Source organism: Zerene cesonia, chromosome 11 (assembly GCF_012273895.1).
Source record: "Zerene cesonia ecotype Mississippi chromosome 11, Zerene_cesonia_1.1, whole genome shotgun sequence".
Taxonomy (NCBI): Eukaryota; Metazoa; Arthropoda; class Insecta; order Lepidoptera; family Pieridae; genus Zerene; species Zerene cesonia.
In genome coordinates this window covers 10,854,859-10,878,468 of record NC_052112.1, presented here as the reverse complement: position 1 = coordinate 10,878,468, position 23,610 = coordinate 10,854,859, and the positions used below count along the sequence as shown (strand labels likewise).

At 35.4% G+C, this 23,610-nt stretch overlaps 1 protein-coding gene across 2 annotated transcripts in view; it reads left to right on the top strand.

The window, feature by feature from the left end:
* The first annotated feature begins 3,275 nt into the window (after positions 1-3,275).
* LOC119830002 (GATA-binding factor A-like) overlaps positions 3,276-23,610 on the top strand; it is a 43,154-nt gene continuing 22,819 nt past the window's right edge. For both annotated transcript variants that reach the window (XM_038352802.1, XM_038352801.1), the window contains exon 1: positions 3,276-3,375. The gene's annotated coding sequence lies outside the window, so the exon portion shown is untranslated. The remainder of the gene's footprint in view (positions 3,376-23,610) is intronic.

Sequence of the window (23,610 nt, the reverse complement as noted above, 5' to 3'; positions counted from 1 at the left end):
ACGTTAATTAACTTTAGGTATTACAAGTCAATTTGTTAAGTCAAGTAATAAAATTATAAATGTATTATTATAAACATTTATTAATACAAACATTTACTTTTGTAGAATTAAACATTTTATTCAACAATTATACCTTGTATAGGTATAACTTAAAAAGAATTAATTATTCTTTCTTGTTAAAAATAAACCACAAATTTATTTACATCTATTATTTAGGTCATTTAGAGTAGATCTACGTATTACATTTTCTTAGTCTATCATTCGAGTCCTTCTTTATTTTTCAAAGAGCTCTACTTCATGCAATAATTTGAAGGATATTTACTTCAGTTATAGCATATAACTGCCATTTTAAATGATTTAAAATTTGTAAATGGACAATGTAGATATACCTATATATAACTATTTCGTTCGATCAACTTTTGATATCATTTCACTCCCAATATGGAGCTAGTCACGGCCCACTTTTGTAAGAATTATATGTATTGCTATTAACAATTAATTGTTATTGGTTTATATTTAACTAATCGATATCAATTTATTTTATGATCATGTAAATTAACGAAATGATTGCATTAATAAATTTAATATAAACATTTATGTACGTGCAGAAGCTCGGTAGTTGTTTCTACATAAACTTGTACCCAAAATATACTTTAATATGAAATTTTGTTTATGGTATCATAAAAACTATTCTAATTAGTAAAAATATAATAGCATGAAATAGAAAAAAGATAATATAGACAGGCATGTAAAGAGATAATGAGAATTATATTTACCAATAATAATAAAAGATAGCTATTCGTTTTAACAATGATGGGCTACATGAGAATACATACATACGTATTTTTATATGTTAGAGTCTAAGGAATACATTGGAGACCGATAAAACAATAATCCATTGTACATTATATTAAGATAATAAACTAATAATGAATATACAACTTAGCCTTATGAAGTGTAGAGTTTTTAATGATTTTGCTGCTCCCTCTTTATAAGTCTAAAATATTATTTCAAAGGTACTAAAAGTGTAAATGCTTGTGTCAGCAGTAGTCACAGGTAAACAGGTGATAACCCTTCAGTTCAGTCTAGACATTTTTGTGTGTCTACATCAGCTCCCTCTCCATAGTTATATCAACCTCAGCTTATATGTTGAGGGTTTCTGATTATGGTTACTTATTAATAGGACGGAAATAAAATGCATGCATGTCATATTGTGCACACACGAAACAGTAGAGTGTAGATAACAGAATTTCGTGTACTATGAAATCCTTCTAATAATTGGAATGTCTATGACCATTTTTTGTCAATAACAGTGTATGTTATTTTTTGTGAAGTTACAGTATAGGAACGCGACATCCTCATATTGTACAATGATGGGTAAATAAATAAAGAATAAAAAAAGGATTTTGTGTACAAACAAGCGTCATTTGTAATATTTAAACATACAATTTGCTAAGAAATACTATTAGCATAATAACGGTTTCTTTAATTTTCCCTGACTATTACATTTTGTATACAAACAAAGCGTCATTTGTAATACTTGAACATACAATTTGCTAAGAAATACTATTTGTATAATAACGCTTTATTTAATTATCCCTGACTGCCTCCACCTTTTTCTATGCAGTTGGTAATGAGTAGGAATTTCATGCTATATAACACTTTTAATGGTCTTATTTTATCTCAAAGTTCTAAAATTTATAATATAATGCAATTTATAATCACCTAACTTACTTATTTTTTGGGCAAGTTCTATTCGCTAATCGCACCATATCTTATTTTATTTACACATTAACATTAATGTCGCTACAATATTAACCTACTGCGACATTTAGCTACACGTCATATTCGTGTCAGGAATTCCTCTTATTTAGTATGCGGTAGGCAGAGCGCCGGGAGCCGCTCGCCATTGGTCCAGCCAGCGCGCTATCGGCGCATCTACACGGATCTTATCGCTTCATCTCGTATCATTTGATCGTCGACGCACATTCGAGCGTTTGTTTACACCATATTATTGGTTTATTCATCGATTAATCTTGTTATGGGATGGATTTATATGGAATTTATTGCTTAGTTTTGTATGAGTGGTTTGTTTTAATTATGAACTAAATTGTAGGCAGGCACAGGTTTGGTGATATCTTGAAAGGTAGAGCGACGTTGATGAGTGTAGTAGGTAGACGACTTTTATCGATACACAATACCACCTGCGCGTTTCATCTCTTCAGTAACTATGCGATTAATTCTATATATTTTATGGTGGCTACTTACGTGTTGACGCTGCTTAATTCATTGTGAACAAAATTATAAAAAAAAACATAATAATTAATAAGAAATTGAAGTAGTTTTTAACGGGTACGATTTATTCATTATATTATATACATTGCGATTATCAAGCATAGACATCACGGTAAATGTATGGGGTATCTGTTTCTTCCAAGGCATATCCGCGAGGCTGTCAAACATACCAAAAGACATGAAACCACTATCACCACTACACTACCACCACACTACCAGTGCTGCTAACGTCCGGAACCTACGTAACATACCAACTGCGGACAAATAGGAGAACGTTGGTCGAAAACGATAATTTTTGTACATCAGTCACAAGACAAGTAACATCTTGAACTCCGCGTGGCTACGACAAGGCGTTATGATCGACATAAGTAATAAAAGTAAAAAATCGCTTTGAAAATCCATCAAAAAGCCTTAAATTACTAAATGAATATGAAATATTCGGCTAAATCAAGCGTTGGAAAATACTAAATCAGTATTTCAAAGTGCCTTGACTACTTTACAATTAGTAACTCGATTGACTTAAAAAGAGCTCTATTAAAAATCTCAGATAAGGGTCAGCCATCGAGATCTCGTCTGTGTGTAGTTTGACGTGCGATATAATACTGGTTAGCAGTTAATGGGAACTGAATATAGGAGAATAAATTGGACTTCGTACAATCGACAAGCGGCCCAACTGGCTATTAAGGCCAATAAGCGCGCTGCAGCGGAGCATCGATAGGATATCGTAGCGCTACGTCGTAGCGCGTATTAGCGGCCACAATTAACGTCCCGATTGATTTAAGCCAAGTACCAATTAATTAGAGACGGCCGCCATAAACAATGCTCCATTAGGGCTGCGGGCCCTCTCGTAAATCTCCGCCCACCGCGGGTACTCTAAATTATGGAAAAGCCGGTTTTCCCGGGCCCGCCCCCGGCCAATCGGCGGCGGCGGCGCGGGCCCGCCCGCCGCGGCCCCACCTCCACTCCGCCCGCGCCGCCAGTCCGCTCGCGATCCTCTCGGAGTGCACACGCGTCTGTTTGTGTGAAGTGCCACTTAGTGCTGTGACATTTGTTTTGTGTTGTTGCATCGGGCCCTCTAATGTAAGTTTTTGTTTGTTTGTATTTTTGTGCAATTCTAAACGTCATGAAAGGCGCCTTGTACGTTTTCCATATTCGCTTAAAAGTAGAGCAGGTATACAGAAGTATACATTATTAACATAAAAAATCCATATTAAGAAGTTGTACCTATATAATGTAAAATTTGATAAGTTTGTACACTAATGTGTGGAAATTTAGTTTTTTAATTGGTTCGTTTAATATTTTACAAATATTAGCCATAAAACATACCTATACTTGTCAACATATTGTTATAAACTCTACATATGGAAGTAGTTGATTTGAGTTTAGATTTAATTCCTGAACTTTAACTGTGACCAAAAAACAGCAGTGTTGAAAGAACATAATTACCTACGTACCTACTAGGTGTACACAGGTACGGGTTTTACACCTAATTCAGTCTTGCACTCCGTAACTAAAGTAATTAACTGCTTAATATCAATGTTTTATATTTATTTAAGCTTTTCATAGAGGTACCTCAACGTATTTATTGTAGGATAATAAATTAATTGATGTTTGAAAGCATATTCACGATATGCTAACATAAATGCACCAGAAAAAAAATATAAACAATTTAATTAAGATGTGCACCGGCTTGTAAAACTTTCCGCCCAATTAGCTGCGAGTGTGCGCCGGTGTCGAACGCACGTCCCAGATAAATGGAATACAATAATAAGCACGAGTGCGCTAATACAATTATATATGCAACAAAAAGAGTTGGAGATAGGGAAAGGTCAAGCTCTTTGAACGTTTCTCATTTAAAAACGTTACGGCGCCAGATAAATTAGCTGAAGGTAATGTCGCGGTGCATAAAAGTCTGCTGTAGAAGAAATTCCTACATTTTGCACTCTACATTCGATGCAACAGTCAATAATCCTATTTCAAAATGTAAAGACGAACTTCATTGTCCAACCGTCTGTCTGTCACCAGGCAGTCATCTCATAAACGGTGGTAGTTAGACACTTGAATTTATAACAAATGACCATGATATTGTAATAATAATATTATTTTATAAAAGTGACAGATCAGCAGCCCAAAGTATTTAGGCCTATTTAACATTTGGGTAGAGTAGATATAATCTGTATGCATTGAACTCATAAATAAAATTTTAATTAGCCCTTAACATTATGGATACTAATAAAAATGTGATGATCATGATGAAATACAATACTAATTCGTAACGTTCTATATTTTTTAACCACACATTCCTTATTTTATTTAGAATAAAAATAGACACAAAAATATTCCATTCCTATTTCAACATGGATAAACCTTTATATATACCTAAGTCAAGCATATAAATTTAGCTTCGTATTTGGTACTATAGTAAAGCTATAAAAGGTCAATAGTGTTACCTTCCTTATGAAAAAAATAAACATCGTATACACTAATCGTGAGATAAAATAAATTGTTAAAGCAATGTAACATTTATGTTCCAAAAAATACAGCTTAATGTCTAATAAGTCAGTTATATCTATCTATGAATTCCAAATAGTTCTCATATATAGCTCATATAAATCGTCAAAATCAAGACTCGAGTGTTGAGAATTTTTTCTTGTTCAACATTGAATTTAAATGAAGTAGACGCATCAGACTAAAGGATACACATTTTGAATAACTGTGTTGTTTTTATTTTATCGTTGAATTTGCATTAAATGCAAGGTATATTGACTATGTATAAATATTTATATGATTTTAAGATAGGAATAAATTTACCGTGAGATTAAAAAATTATGTAATTTTCATCAAATATCATGGGTAAGCACACAAGTAACATTCACACAACACAGACGGCACCTGTTTTACATAATAACATTCAAAAGCTTTTTGCAAATGCTCAATAATTAAAGATTGCTGGTAAAATTGAAATACACTTAATGGAATAAGTAAATAACGTTAATAGTTATTTCAGAATCATTAGTATTCACTATATATGTCACTTTCATTCAAATAGACCCACCCAACGACACCTCACATGTAAAAAACTCGTCCCCAAAAAGCCTTAGCCGACTCTTTAGCAAATTAAAATAAAGCTATTTAGTTCAACCAACCCTAAATTCTCAAATCATTGAAAATTTTCAATTTGTTCTTAAGAGTCCTAGCGAATGATATTTCATGCAACAGGTTTTTCATCCTATTTGATCCTCACAATGTTTTAAGTTTAATAGCTCTACCTCCAATTTAAAGTGCTTCTATCAACCGAAAAGTTAATACCCTATTTAAAAAGATATAGTATTGTATAGTATTATATACCCTATTTTTAAAGTTATTATTTAATATGGCTATGTTATCTTTAATATGGCTGTGACATGGTAATATGTCTTCCTCCACATACTTTAAAAACTAAAAAAAGAAAAAGATTCGTTAGGGACCGAAATGCTGCAACGTTTTGAGAACGTCGGTTTCAAATAGAAAGCAGGTGTACAGTAATATATTGGTTTATAGTAAATAAATTGATATCTTACGACCCAATATGAGACACGTAATGGCATTCTTCAAATACATTATAGATATATTATGCGCATATTTTAATTGTGTCGCAGGAAACTAAGTGACTCGTTTTTCGATAAAGAAATATCAAATTGCAATCTTATTCAATGCACCCATAAGTGCCATATTCTAATGAACGGGGTACGGAAATCGACACATCATAACCGATTTTTAAAATTAGAAAAATATACTAATTAATTAAATTTATAGGCGAATTATACAACCCGCGTAATGGATTAATCTGATAGTACAACTTATAAATAATGGAGTGGCAGATCGTTATCGTGATCTGATATTGATAAAGATTGCGTAATGCGCGTCGCTGTGTGCGCGTGCGCATCTGTGTGCGTGACCACGCACACGCGCTGACGACATATATGTATTAAGAACCGCCAAAATTTTTAACATTAAAAACATCAACTTGAATGATATTTAAAAATTAGAAACATCGACGATCTGTTCAATGATAAATTTCGTGAAATATTTTATTTTTATCATATGTTTTTTTTAGATATAATACGTTTAAAATATATAGTTAAAATTTTATACTAAAACACTGTTTAGTTATTAATTAGAAAAACAAGTATGATAATTTAAATTGACTCAGAAACGCATGTTATATTTGCCTGTAGTTGGATCTACATCTTGCTACGCATGCTATTGTTATCTCACTCTTAAATTGTTTTATATTTAAGATGTACGTCTGATGGTAAATCGAAAAAAATAAAAAATTAAACGATAAACACTTTACAAATGAGCGTGTAGAAAACCGAAAGAGGTTGCAGTAGGCATTTCATAATAAGTGATTTGTTTCTCAGCGAAGGCCGATAATCTCAGTAATATGATGTTTTATTAACTAGTATATTTAGCCAATAGAGGCCTTAAAGTGCATTCCCTTGAGTGCAGTAATGCAGGTATTGTTCAGGGCGGCAGGTAGGCTCGGCGCCAGGCTGCGGTCGCTTCGCATGCCGCGCATAGCAGCTCGCTTACTCACAACACATTGCTCATAGATGGTAGCTCAGTCCATCACGTGGTTAATGGGGGAGGTTTGACTTAATCATTATATGAAAAACTATGTGGGTAGGCTTTGGAAAATCTTCATTCGGCATGTAGGAATAACATCGATCGACGGTTGGTCGAACAAAATTGGCTTCGTGTGACAATGCTTGCATGCGTATTCATTTACACACAAAAGCTATGTAAGAAATTAATGTGGAAAGGCATGCTAAGGGGTGATGAATAAAGTATTAATGACACAACTATTGATGCCTCGTGTTCTTATTAAACCTTGAGCCTTGAGAATGAGATTTTTGTTTTTAAAGGTAATTAGGCATATAAGTATTTGGTTCATGAAACCAAACGGACCTTTTATTTTATCGAAGGTGGCGTTACATTTCATTGCATGTAAGGTATATTTAATTTTTAATTTTTTAGGATTATTGACATTATTGCCAATGAAAGATTTTTTAGTATGTACATTACATTTCTAAATGTATGTATCAACGCACTTTTACTTTGCTGTGTACAAAAAAACCATTGTCAAAATATTTAGCTATACAAAATACACAAATTCTTAACATAGGTTTGGCGGTAAGAAGCCAATTCCATCATTCGCTAGTTTGTATGAAAAACCCCTAAACTTTGATATGAGGCGCATAGGATCAAAACGACTAACCATCAGCCAAAAACTGAGCAATAACACTCGCATATCAGTAAATTGGATCCACAATCGTCAGTCGCTCACAACAAGTATAGTGTCCCTCCCCCGTGGTACCAGCTCGTAACAAGTGTAGAGGCTTGTAGGAGGTCGGTCGGGAGCCGGCGCAAGTTTATGGGCCCTATAAACATGTCGCAGAGCCGGGCGACGCTCGCCACTACCTGCCGCTGACGCGCGATACGCACTGCTTTTGTTTTAATTTCAAAAAACTTGCACAATCAATCGTAAATCTTGATGTCAGTTACTAAATTTCGCAACTATATAAAGTCTTGTATCAATGTACAATGCCATAGCCAATGGTTTGCATATATTTATAAATATATATATAATTGAACCTAATATACATTACAGACGTATTTTATTTCACGTCTTGTTTACAAAAGCGACGTTTTATAAATTCGAATAATTTTATGAAACGTTGATTAAAAATGTTTGCAATTACAGATATACAGAGCATCAGTAAAATGTTAAATACTTTTTATGTGAAGCGATAAAAAACTAATAGCAAACTAGCGTAATGACGACCGAGTGAGAGATAATTCTGTTTTCATTTTCATTTTTTATTTAATATTAAGCATGCGCAATGATGGACCAAATAGATTCTTATCTAAGGACAGTACTGTAATCAAACGTTTGCGTAATTTTCTTGATAGAACCATATATCACTCATAGAGCATTTAGCTTATGTGATTTTTTATTGTTAAGTAAGTTACCTTTCAGACGACAGCTATCCTTTGCCTGTCAAGCAGAGATCCAGTTAATTTATAACGTCCACAAAAAGCCCATTCCACTCCACCCCTTATCGCGTTAATAAACGATTTGCAGTTTTTTGTGCAGGTCGTCTAAGAATGCGATATAAATCAGTGTGGGGTGAGAGAAGCGACGCCGGCGACCGGAACTCACTTCCTCTCCTATATTGTCACTTGTCAGTCTTTAGATGTAAAGGAATCAGTTGTAAATTGTTCGGTGTTTTGCTAATTTTATAAGTTTACGTTGAAGCAATTTACAATTATACATATTCAGATATATTTGTTTATCGATTATTGAACTGTAGACATCTACATTTTAACGGCAACGTACAGTTTTTTACTTGTATAAGGATAACATTACAAATCTCTTAGCATGAGCACGCAACGTGACGCGTCGGGGGGGAATGCGGCGGGCGGCGCTAATCCGGGTCCGCTCGCACCCGATCCGCGATGTTATCGCCGATGTCGCCAAGTTTCATGAAATACTTCGATCACACCGTTTACCGGATGTTTGCGCAAAATTGAGACGTGTGGATTCCTCTAAGATTGGACGAGTGCCCAAAATTTAAAAGGAAAATAGCGTTTCACGGATCTACCCACATGGTAGATTTAAGAATTGTTGTTAAAAAAATAAAGTAAATCTTCCTTTCACCTTAATCATTTCTAAACAATTTTGTTGAGAGGCTTTGGCTCTCTTGCCATATCTTGCTCTTGCTATGCTTCTTTATTAAGATAAAAAATCTAAAAGAAGGGAAAAAACAAATATATAAATATACACATGTATAATTTTTTTTAAGTTGTTATCTATATCTTTTGTTTCGAATAAGTGTACGTGACATGATTTTTTGATACAGGTTTTATTTTACTTTTACCGGTGCGTAAATTAATGTTAAAATAATTTCTAGAAGAACTAACAAATTTTACAAAGGTAGCACAGCTTCAAAAACAGGTTCAGATTACATTAGCTCTGTCGTGAATTATTGCTCCTTATACTTTAATTATAATTGCTATTGATTTTAAGCTTTGTAAGCCACAAACTTGTCCCACTTATAAGTCTCTCGGTACAATAGCATTCTGCTGTGTTTCGTTCGGTGAGTGGGGGAGCCGGAGGCCCATATCCTTTTCCTTTCCAGTCCTTTCCTTCATTCCTCTCGCCAATCCTTTCTCAATCCCTTCCCAATTTAAAGTCGGCAATCCATTTGTAGTGGCGTAAGGTCTGTAATCGACTTTACGCCTCTACAAATGTTCATGGGCGGTGTTCTATATACTATATCATAAAATATTATTGTCTTTATTAAATGGTCAACGACCGTAACGTCCGCATATTCGATAGTAATAAAAAGAAATAATTTTATAACGAGAACAGAGAGAATAGGATATCCTTTATAGTTAAAAATAGAAACGAACTCTCACTTACAAGATATGTGATGATAGCGGAAATCGATGGCTATGGAAACAGTTGATATTTTTTCATTAATAGAACAGAACCTAATCAGCAATTATATCTTATAAACTATGATTAATTCAAATTACACTATGTGAAATTCTCGTTAGTTGTTAAACCGCCGAATCATATACAATTTACCGTCCATGCTTCACCCGTGGTACACATATAGCCTGTATTACTTCGAGATCACGAACCTACATATCCAACGAAACAATTTTTGCAGTCAGGCAAGCAGGTTTCTGTAAAAACGTGAAAAAAAAAACATACATAAAACAAAAACACAAATGTTTCCTATTCAAACTATTAGAATAATCATTATTATGAGGTGTATCGGCTGCATGCGGCATTTGTAGTGAAAGGCAGATTGAAATGTCTCATTGAACTTATTTGTCCACGAGTTGACATTTAGTCTGCTAAATTGACCATGAAATACTTGTAATTTATTTTAAAAAGTATAAAAAATACAATATAAAATAAGAAAGAACCTACACAAAATTACTTGTAAGTATATAGTAAAATGTCTCATTCAAGGTATAAAAGAATGTGAGAACTGACCGGAAAGACATAAAAATTGTTATCAGAGAGGATCTTTGGCAGATTTGATACTATCTCGAGATAAGCGCGGGCGCCGCTCGTACGCGCTCTTTGATTCAGACTTGACCCGACGTTTTTTAATAATATATTATCCGTTTAGTAATTAATAGCACAGTATTATTAATGAATACTTTGATATTACATAATATTAATTATTTAGCCTCTATACAATAAATAACCTTAAAAAAACATGTATATGTAAAGTGTATACTTTTAATTAAGTTCCCTATAATAGTGCTAATGCACTAATAACATTAGAACAAAGAGCACCTTGTAACAGATACGAACACATTAATATCGGTTTTTGTCATCCACACCGACACTAGAGTGCCACAAAAAATATTCATCGGGGACACACCGTCGCCCTCGCACTTGGCGACACTTGGCGACTGCAGCGCGACTGTGCACCCTTGATACTTGACATATACTATAAAAACAATAAAAGCTCTTAGTATATACGCTAATAAAAAAGTCATACCATTCTGAGTTACGCTTCAACGGAAACTCAAACATTTATTTATTCAATAAGACTTTTTAGGCACACTTTTGAATCGTCATAACATAGAGTCATCAAAATACTCTGTCTCTTTTGAAGAAATTTACGTATGGATGCAATATCATTTCTGTAAGACAGTATTCCATGAATGCGTCGGAACAATGAAACAATTTGAAATGACAAAATTATTGCACAAATATTATAATATGAACTAAATAAACAAAATATCGCACCCCGGTGAATATCCTTTTACCTGATAAAATGTGTATAATTATAACGAAGAAGCCATTTAGACATACTGTTATCTTTCTTAATTGTCACAGTGTACGTGATAACGAAGCCTAGTTCAATAATTGCGACAGTAACAAAATGTTAAATAGACTATTAATAATTAAAAAATAGATTTAAAACTAGGCAAATAGGCTATATTATTAGATAGTCTCTGTACAATGTTATGTCTTAAAAATAAAAACTTCCTCGTGCAGTGAGAAAAAGCTAATAATAAATTTAAAAAGAGAGTTAAGTGCAAACTTGCGTAACAAACGGACGAAAAAAACAACGTGAAATTTTGCACCACAACTATTAACAAAAATGTATTTGTTTGTTTACCTGACGGACGTCGAGTGAGTTAATCGCACTTCAGAAAAAACTCATGGCGCCTGCACATTAGGGGTAGAGTTATTTATAGGGATTAGAGCTCTGTCTGTCCCTCTCGTTTGCGTGATATCCCGTGTGTCCGTCTCGCTCGGGCGAACAATTAGTCGGGGCCTGTCAGCGATAGCTCAATAAGCCGTACAATGGATTTTTTTGCGTCGGTTTGCGCAAGTTGGCTCGTGCCGGCGCCTAATGATGTGCCTGCCCGGTGACGTCACAACGGACGGCCCACAACCGTAGCTGCATGTTATTCGACATTCGACTTGCCCCATTCCCCAATATCAATAACATCATACGTCACTATGGGTGTGACGTCAGCACGCTATAACATTGAATGCTATGTTTATTAAAGGACGCTGAACTATTTTTTGGATAAGGTAACATTAATATGTATATTAGGAATACGCTCAGTACATTATCATTTATAACGCAATTCTTTTTAAGATTGTGTAACAATAAGTATTTAAAAAATATTTTATTAAACAGACACAACTCTATAAAAACGTACTGTCCGAATATGTATATATTTAAATGTATACAATAATTTATATTTAGCATGAATGTTGGATATGTTAATGAATAATTATTATAAGAATTATATTTTTGATTCGAATCAATGTGACCGGATTGTGAAATTGCGGTATGTATTTAGAAAGTATGTCCACTGTGTATATCTGTTATGAGCGATTCCCTTTCTCACGTTGTTGACTAAAATGCGACTGCTCCGTCGCTGTCGCCCCGCTCGAGGCTTGTTTTGAGCACTAATTAAATGGACTCTTCCGTCAACTTACGTTGCAAAACAAACGACTAAACAAATCCGGTTTGTGATTAATTGCTGGTTAACGCTACTCGCAGACACGCCGACTTGTGTTGTGTCAGAATCTTGACTTGTATTAGTCTAACCTTTTAAATCGTTATGACTTTTGGTATTTGGTATAATGTCAGCAGTGGAATGATCGTCTCGAAACTAAGTAGAAGTATGTCATGAAATTCCTTTCAGGTTCGAGTCCGTGTTCTTCCATCGAATGTTGATACGAATATACCATTGATAGGCTTCTATATCTATCGCTTCATGGCAACGAGTGATGTAATAACACTTAAAACTTCTTTTCCATTTTTTTTGATAATGGTGAGTCCTGAGATAAGTTGCCGTTAGCTAGATAACAAGTTTTATAGAATACTTGGTTCTAGGTCGGATAAATTTTGTCACATGTTCCATTGCATAAACAATTTTATTTAACTCGATAACCTATCTACTATAATGTATTAAACGATCTCTATAAATAATCATTGCTAAAGGATGATCGTTTCAAACGACAGAACAGCTCACATCACAGATCACACATATGAAGGGATTGTGAGCATCAAATGTTGCACAATTGCGGAGCTAATGCGGGGTAAGCGAAGGCTTTACTTGTGAGGCGAGCTGCGCCTGCGCAGTGCTTATCAGATCCACCACGCGACTACGTTACGATTATTATTAACACTACTTTATTAATACAACACGCCTCTCGATGGTAGATAGGTATACTTCCGAATTAGCTTAGAATTCTCTGATCCAACACATTCCATGGTCTGCCTAACACATGAAAACTAATTTGGCAATATCTTCATTTTGAATTGAGAAGATTTGAGCTAATAGGTTGGTTTTCTTAGTCAGTTAACATAACATTTTATAGTTAGGCTTTTATTAAACAATAATTGATAAACTTACACTTTACAATGAATTTATTAATCGTCTCGGACGACGACTAGCTGTTCAACCTTTAAAAGCCCTATTATTTAAAAACCTTTTGAAAATAAACACCACTTGATCATTTGAACAATAACATAAAGCACAATTAAGCAATGCTATAAAATAATAAAGTAGTCCACATTATATGCGCGTTCGCACCTCGCAGTGCGGCCGGTGCGCGCGGCGCGGGCGCGGCGAGCGGAAGGCATGCCTCGTAGTTCCGTAGTTAGCCAAGGGTCAGCTGATGCTAATTACAACATTAAGGAACTCACCGTTATTTCTCGAGGTCATAGTCGTTCATATGTCGTGTTCTTAATAGAAGCATAATAATTGATTATCAGCTCTTTATATAATATAACTGAAAGTCGAAATGCTGCCATTATTTTGAAAATGACATTGAATAACACAGATTTCGATTTTATGATAAAAATTACAGTACGTATATGATCATGACTCTTTGCTATCTACTTTGAGATGGTGTGAACGTTGGAATTTTTTTATAGAAAAGTTTTATTATATATAAAATTATTTTTAGTAGAACATAATCTCTTGTACGCCTGTGTGAACCGTTTAACGAACATGACTTATCTCATAAACAAAGGGATTTAAATCATACATTGAACATGAAAAGCGAATATGGTTCATTAAATGGAAGACAGCCGCGAGCCATCGAGCACCTCGGCTAAACCTGCGTCCGCACTCACACTTGCTTATTCTGTGCTTTTACAATATATATGTAATTATTTCATGTTTAATTCAACAGTTGTGAGCTAAATGATATCAATTACTGTCCAAACAAGGTAGGAAAGTTACAAAAATTCCCATTCCGCTGAAAATTGGTCAAATTATTCATGATATCATGAAAATATAAACGCTTACCACCATTCCGGTACGAGGGTTGTTTAGTTTGGGTGAAAACCCTTAAGATGGGTATATAGCGTAACGTAAGTTTTATCATATATTTTATAGATTATCATATGAGATATACAAAAACTTTTAATCGCTGTACTATGCATTTTGCATAAAAATTTATGCCACGTTAATATATCTCGAGCTGTAAAATAATTAAAAATATATTTCTATCGGTGATTGTAACGATTACATACAAAATTAAAATACGATTTAATATACAAAAAAATACATTATTACAGAAATGAACATATCATCAATTACATGAATAACACTTCAGGGTACCCTTGAGGCAACATCTATTTCCTATTCAATTGACCAGGATTGAATACCTCACGCAAATAATAATTTGTGGCCCACACGAGCGAAGTCTCGGGTCTAAAGCTAATATTAAATATAAAAGAAACACAACAAACCTTCGGAATAGGCCTACTAGTACTCTAGTCAATAAAATTAATTATCTACAAAAATAAAAATAATGTAATTAAAATAATTATAAACGTGTAAAAAGTGGGTAGCCACTTATCTTTTTTTCAAGTTGGTTCAGACAAGCCAAGTAGGAAATAGGTCTTCAGTGCTAGGTTTAGTTATGATACAATTTTTTATATTATATTTATTTGAACAGTACATCTGACCATAGCAGTAAGCGGATATGAAACATGAGAAAAATTTCCTTTTCCTTTTCCTTTCCCTGACCCTTTCCAGTCTATACTCTCTTTCCAGTCATCAATCCTTCCCTTTCCCCTGAAAAGCGGGTGGCGCTTTCGCAGAGGCACTGCTTCATGGGCGGTGGTGATCGCTCACCATCAGGCGAACCATCAGCTCAGTTGCCCACTTTGACACAAAAAATACAGTCACTATAATAAGCAAAGTTCAGTTACACAATGTTAATAGAAGAAGATTTTCAGTTGATTGGAAAATTTAATAGCAATTAAATAGGTAGTTCTTATCTACTTACGAGCAGGTACGTACCTGCTTAAAACATTCGACTGGCACCGAATTATAATATATTCATATTTGAATTTCTTCCTTACAATATATTCAAGATGTAGCCTGCACGAAACTTTTAAGAGTATGGGAACAAAAAAAAATTAAAATTAAAATTCAATAGAATACCGTTGAAACAGCAGTGTTCAAAGAAACTAACACTATAATGTAACTTTTAACTTTCTGTTAATTTTCGTTTCGAGTCCAGTAAGCGGCATAAATATTTATAAAAGTTCTTTATAAATTGCGTTTCATTTATGAGCTGGCCGAGTTATTCAAATGAATGCGCCCTACACGACAATCCACTTCTGGGTAACGTCCAAAATGTGCTCGGATGTGCCAAAAATTCTAAACCGTCATTATGTTAGAGTGATAATGGCTCGCAGAATCCGTAGCCCGACCCGAGCGGCTCTCGCTGCTGGCGCCGCTTCTATACTTACTGGGCAACTTTATTGACACTTAATGTTTGGCGATGGCCGTAAATACTCGGCGTGTTTGATGCGTTATGGTTAAGTGACGTTTAGTTTCGTATGAGGTAAGTATCGTGCATAGCGCAATGACAACATTTTGCTTCTAACAAATTCCGTATTTTGTAGGGATAGATAGATAGTAATTGTTTCAGTGCTGCGCCAATGCAAACTACCTATAATTATATAATGGTAAAGTCTGTCTACTTTTCTATGTGTAACACTGAACTAGTGAACGGATTCAGATATGTAACAGTTCAGATATTTTTATATACAAAGTAGATAAACAGATGGAAAGTTTGTGATAGGGGATTACCCCTATTTAGGTCCCTAAAATGACATTAGTCATTTTAGGGACCTAAATCGAAATCAAACATTGAATGGAACAGACAACGTTATGTTAAATCTTAATATGGATTACAATTATAGTATCCCGAATAAAAATTAGTAGAATAAAATGTTACTTATATTAACTTAATACCAATTAATTTGCATTAATTTTAATTAATATGTTTAAACTTGAAATTCCTGGTAATACAAGTCCTTTCATTGCCTAATAGATTGTAATAGAATTTTAAAGATAAGGATAAGGACTTTTAATAAGACAATACTTATGAAAGAGGTAAGTACTTACTTATTTTTACTTCTGTAGGCAATATTATATAATATGTCGCTAAAGCACACTCTAAAGGGGGTTTCACTTTTATGCTAGCGGCTTTTGCCCTAATTGCTTACATATAATTTTTCTGTATGCATAGATTATGTCTGTTTGTATCGCGACCGGCATTTTAACGGAAAACAAATGTGTAAACCAAAACCAAATCTAGTGCGACAGTGTGTAACGGGCCTAGCTCGATCGGCGCGCGCTTCAGAAGCGCCGCCTCGAAAGCCTTTCCGTGTTCCGCCGACTCTCCCCGCGCCCCGCGCCCCGCGCCCCGCGCCCCCTACGCCCTCCGCGCCCTGCGGCCCCCTCGCCCCTCGCCTCGCGCGCCTCGCCGCAGCCACAATTAAATCGATCCTCGAATGGATTCGACCAGCTATGAGACCGGCCACTTACCGACACTTAGCTACAATATGAATTTAATGAACCTATATGATACGCTAGATTGTCCAGATAGCCGACGTGACGGGCGGAGGCTTTCGCGCGATTGCTTTCGCGATAACGCACATTCTATCTATCAATGATTTATTAACCTTTTTCTTATTCAAGCAAAACCTTGTAAATGATTCGATGGAAGTTAAAATATAAAAAAAAAGCAAAAGCAACTTTGAAAGATCTTTGGAGATCATTGCTACTACTTCTTGCAATTTACATTTTTAGGTTTTATTCATATTAATTTGCATACGAAATAGTTATGGACCTCTGATAAAATAAAATGACTAAAGGTGAACATTCCGTTTAAATCGCATGTAAGCGTATGGTCTAGTTGTTTTATGTACCATAACCCACGCGAACAGAAGTATCACGTATGTAAATTGGGATGTAGTAAGTGACTGGAAGCATAAATCGCGTCCCAAGGGCGGCGTCGGCGCGCGCAAAGCGGCCGCGCGGCCGAGCGGCGTCGAGGAGGCTAATGTATTCAGATGTTCGGCTAAAAAGCGGCGCTCGCCCAACATCTACTAATTGCGGCCGCCTGAGAGCCTGTCACCGAATTTTTTCCAGCGACATACACCGGGAATGCTTTTATACCGGCGACATCGGACCTCTAATGTGTTAATCCATTCCGTGGATCTTGTTCCCGTGTTATTAATAGCCAACAAACAAAAGCTGCCGTCTCGCTCTCGCCCGTCGCTCGCTGGGCAGGTGGGAGTGGAACGGGTCACCTTATAATACTAAAATTATTAATGGCTGGTAGCTAGGTTGGAACTAACGACCCGCGGTATCGCCTCAACTTTTTGTTTCAATTATGTGAAGGGCCGACACTTTCCTGTTTTTGGACGCATTATAATTTTGACACGTCCGAAGACGTGATCCTTCCCTAGATAATGTTATGTTTATAGGATAGGTACGATGCAACATTCTTAACGTTATTACATAACTCTTTCAAAACGTTGAAATAACCGCTTTCTCAGGGTCACTTACGTGTGAAATGATCCATCAATGATCTTGATTATCAATATAAGAAAAAGGAACACACATTTGAACTGTTATATTTTACGGTTACGTTGTCAAACAGAGGTAGACTCTCAATTCAACATTATATCACAATGACTTAATTCCTTCCCAGTGAAAGTTCTAAGAGCTCGCAAAACATATCGGTCTCTCGGAGCTCTAATTAATTACCTTCGACACTAAAAAAAAAAAACAGTGACCCTTGTCGTCTTAAGAGCGGTGGCGCCGGCCGAGGGCGCGGGGGCGCGGGGCGCGGGACACTAATGCCGGCGCCACGCGATAACACCGGCCATGGGAAAGTGTCCCGGACAATATCCGACTTTAATTACCCTCATAATCCGATCGAGCTAATCTCTCAAGCGACGATCGATTTAGGTTCGGGCTCAGGTTCCGCGGAGGCAGCGGCCGCCGGACCTTTCGTGGCTTTTAGAAAGCTTCGAGAAAAATTAATGTTTATGGAAATGATCTCGTTTAAATATCATTAACAAGTTATTATGCTTAAGTACTTTTTTAGAACACCGAGCAAAGGCATCGAAATTATTCGACTGTACTCCAAAACTGTAAAACAGTAAAGACATATTTTCTGTTCCTCATTTTAATACGAGCGCAATGACACGGTTTCAATTTAAGTATTATTTTAGTATTATTAAGGCTTAATTCAATTTATTTTTATAAATGAAGACATCCTTTTGTGTAATAGTTGGCAAAGCTGGTGGGTCGTCTGATGGTAATCAACCAACACCGCCAATAAACTGGGTAATAACCTGTGTAATGTAATAAATAAGTTCAAATGAAATATGAAAAATTAAAATTAAGTTTTAAATCTAAACATAATTCAAAAAAGTTTATTTAATTTTGAAATTATACAACCGCATAATTACTGTATTCAGCACAATCTATATGGTCGTGGTGTGCTGTTTACATTAATGAATATCGGCTGAGGACGAGTCCAGGCCGCTAACGGCTAGTAATTATGTAGCGAACGTACAAGCCCTTCAATGTTTTCGATGCGTTTGAATATTCATTCGATATCCGATTGACAACTAGTTACTGAGACAATCTTGATCGTTAGCCGCAGTCCGCAACTTTGTTCGCGCGAGGCGATGCGCTCACCTTTATGTGTTTATCTGCAAGCCACATGTTAGCTGTGCTGGCAGGGCCCATAAGTGCTGAGACCGTTGCAAAACTACTTAATGAGTGGGATTTTTTAACGAAAATTTTAAATATTGCAATGAATAAACAAAACACTACTTATTACATTTTATTGCATTAATGGATTAATAAATTTACATTCATCCATATAAGCATCTGACATTAAAACTGGTCGTGTCGTTGTCGCAGCTCATGTATTTCGTAAGAAAATGTATCAAATAAAACTCTCTAAAGTTTTCACGGCTAAGGCGTATGTTGACGGACATTGGACACCGATTTTTGAAATTAAAAGGCAACAATCAAAATATGTCTCTGTAGAACGCGTAAACATCGCACTCAACTGAACTGGTAGAGTTCACTTTACAGCTAATTTTTATAATTTAAACAAAAAGCAAAATAAGATTTGATTATAAAGCACATTTTTAATGTAGCGTCGGCCAGTTTGGTATTAATCGTGCTTTTTATGGCGCCTCGAGCGACATTTATGAAACTCCGGAGTTGTCGCAGGCCGCGGCGGCGGCGGCGGCGGCGGGCGGCGCGGCCGAATAATTTTATATTTATTGTCCGTACTCATCGGAAAAAGCAAATACGTGTTGCCCAAACACACTTACACTTCAATTGGCTGCGGGAATCAGGTCGTTCAATTTAAAACATGTAGAAATTTAAACATTTAACAATTTATACCTAGAGGAGCTTTTGTTAATAATTTCAAGTAGATTGCTAGGGTTCATAAACTTGCTATTAGGAAAAAAATCTAATAGTTACTCCGATATATGATATCATAAATGATATCAGGTTCATTTCAAATTCTTGGCTGCAAATCACATACTATTTATTATTGAAAGACTGATTTGATTTTTACTAAAAATCCTGAAAACCACATTCAAAACAAGATTCTTTATTTTGTGAATGACCTACTTCATATTAGATGGGATAGTAAAGCATAAAATCAACATCAACATTACTTATATGTTTTGTAATTATGTTACAGTTGAAGCTCCTTTTTCGAGAGAATTATTCATAACATAGACTTTGTTACAACTAATTCTACCTAGGGAGAACGCATTTCGCGGATGAGATTAAAATGAACATCATTCATTATGATGATGAGATGGGTATTTATAGATGCGGTAGGTAACTGAATGGTATATTGCAGTTATTTAACTATTTCAGAATTTCGGATTTATGAATTTCGACAGATTCAAATTTCAACCCGTCAGAAGCTTAGCGGTGACGCTATAGCGTGCTGGACGAGTTTATCTTTAGACCTCAAAAATAACTAATATCTACTTACTAGTATTACAAGTATCTACTTAAAATCATAAACACAGAAGTAATTATTTTACACGCCATATTAGCTGCACCTGTATAGCAAATGTATGTAATTAACTGATAAAGATTTGATTTGGACCCACTTTAAACGGACAGATTTAGACAAACTTAGTAGTCTTAATAGGGAATCGGTGGCTATCCTGATAACGATTAAATAATTTCCATACATACCTATATGAGCATAGTGAGACAATTATGTTTCTTCTATTATTAAATCGTGATTTTTTTAGTTATATAGTACCCGTAAAAACTACGTTTTTTTACTTTATATGATAGTGTGAAAAGATTCTATTGTAACGATTACACGTGTGTATATTTACTTTTTATTAATAGAATATTAAAGTAATATTTTTAATTCAACCGTAGTTTTAATTGTTGCTATGAAAAAATTTATATTTAAAAATATTTTAGGGAATTTAATTGAATCAACATTGTGTGCCTGTAGATTTTATATTCTTCGCGTGTGCTTAGGCATAGTCTCGATTCGTGTAAAGATGAATAATTAGTAGGTGTTAAGACATTTTAATAGCAAACGATTCCTCTATTAGTATAGAGACTACAGCGATATATATAACCCCACGTATATATTTAATGTAATTTTATTATAAAACTCTGCCTGTCTTTCTCACAATTTCTTGGTAACCAATTTTCGTTTAAGCTATATGTTTAATGATTATTAAAAAAAATGGAAAAGTTGAATCACGACCCGGGGACACATTTAGGTAATAGACCAAGGACGGAGATCGAATGTACGTACGACTACAGACCCTTTTTTGATTGATATCAATTTAATAACGTACAAATAAACTTTCACTCTTGTGTTGGCCTGCCCGTGAGCTCTCAAAGTTTCAAAATTGATTCGCGACACGAACGCGACACGAACGCATTAAGTTCAATGATTGTCGTCGATTGCAGCCGAACTTGGCCACTGTCAGATCCCGCGCATAGCTCGCCAATTTGCATAATGTGTAATTGTGATTCAATTTAATTTGTTAAAATAAAACGTGCGATAACATGTAATTAAATGAGGCACGGCTTTATTGCGTAACTCAACGTGGACATTCTGATATGATTGAATGTTGTCGTGTATTACAAAACAGTGGAGGCGGTTGCGCGGCCATTGGAGCGGCGCGGGAAGGCGCGGGAGGGCGCGGGAGGGCGCGGGAGGGCGAGGGCGGCGGTGGGCGGCGCGGGGCGGGGCGGGGCGCGCTCACGACAATATCATTTTATTTTTTGTGGCCGGCGAGCCGTATTATTATTCAGTTTATCGTGTACCTACTGCAATATACTCGTAACCTGAAAGCATGGACGTAATCTCGCGTACGACACTAAAGATGTTGATTTATGAACTTTGTAATTACGGGCTCGCTTGCTGCGGGAACTTTGTTGTGAGCGAAACAATGCTTGATATTCTTCCAGTACGACGTTGACAATAATTTAAAAACGCTAAAGTTATATGATATTAATAAGCTTCTCGATCGCGTTGAGTAGAATCATATTCCTATGTCATGTACAGAGAACCCAATTCCAGGTAGTACGAGTAGCTACGTAGGTAGAGTGAATGCTTTCGATGGAGTTCTTAAGCAAATGTATGTAGGTAAATGCATCGGTCAACAACATTGTTTTGTAAGAGATGCATAAAATTGATTCGCCTAATCACTTTGTCAAATAAAGTTTAATAAATTGCTATTAATAATCAAAAGGAACATTTTTTTTTTCTTCAAAAATTACAATAGATCTTGGCCTAAGAGTCAGAGTCTCATGTAGAAGATAAGTAAAAATTAAATAAATCTCAATCTTTGCATTGAATTACATGTTGAATGACTACTATTGTGTATACATAAATATGTGGCAATTTGCGAGTGAAGCAGTTTCATCATCAGCCCATATATGCCCCCACTGCTGGGACACAGGCCTCCTATAGGGTTAAGGGTTTAGGTTTAGGTTTAGATTTATATAGGGCTTAGGCCATAATCCACCATGCTGACCAAGTGCGGGTTAGCAGATGTCACATGTCGTCGTCGAATTTTTTATTTTAGACATGCCGGTTTCCTCACGATGTTTTTCTTCACCGTTTCGAGCAGTGGTGATGTTATCCATATGTGCAGATAAATTGAAAAATCATCAAGTTATTTGCCTGCCCGCTCGCCTGGTCTCGAACCCGACTTATCGTTTTAAGTCAGAGGTCCTCCCCACTGAGCCACCACTGTGTGAAGTAGTTATCAACATTGTATCTGGTTCGTAGACATGACTACCGAGGCTATGTGTCTATGTTAAAAATGATCTATTGAGACTTCATTTGTTTGGATATCACTCTCAAGAGAGACATAAATAATTCATGGAAAGAAATTATTAAATTGAATTAGGTAATTGAAATTAGCTATGGACACATTTCGATGGGATAGATATCATAGGCGTGTTCATTAATAAGAAATACAACTTTAATGTAGCCCTTATCAATTCAGATGGGGTCATGTCGATCTCCCGTCGGCTCTTAGCCTATAACTAATTATTCTAACTCCCTAAACCTTAATAAAATATTAATTATCGTTTAACCTGTTGTCAATGTTTGCTAATAAATAATCAATAGGATATGCATTTCTATCTGCAGCCAGGAAAATCTTTCGAAATTTTCTATCCAGTATAGGTAAACAACTAGCTGACATATTTTTCTTATGTTATAATGCTGGTCGAAGTTAAAGCTCATTACTTGTGGCTTAGTATTAACCCTTATTTATTACTTTTTTAATTATTATACTTGGTTGTTAATTTCTACATATAATGCGATATTAACAAAACTGTTAATATCGGATTATATATTTTAAGGAAGGATTCTTTTTTAGAAAATGTCATATTCGTGTTTTATCGACTTAAACTTAGCGACTCTTCCTGACATCTATTGGCGAATAATAATACTAATACTATTTTTTGGCGAATAATTAAAGTTCCAGCAGATGGCGTTGTTAAGTAACGAAGTCAATGAGTGTTTGCTTTGAGGTTAGACTAATTGTTTATATTGTTTTGTGTCTTCTTAATTCATGTGTTCACTTAAAAATGCCTAAACGATCTTGGAAAAATACGCTTATAAACAATCTAACTTCACGAAGTTCAACCGAGCAAAGCTCTGTCATCCAGGTACTGACTCTCTACATATTCATGGGCGGTGGTAGCGCTTACCATCAAGCGTTCCACCAGCTCCATTGCCGACTGTGACATAAAAAAAAGATATGCCTATAAGTAATGACATTAGGCACGCAAATACAAAAAAAAGCATGATTTACCGAGTCATGTAAATAATATTTATGCCATTAAAATTGTATTCTCTATATTATTCGTACACAAAGCTTACATATTACATTAAAATGACTACTAGGTTTT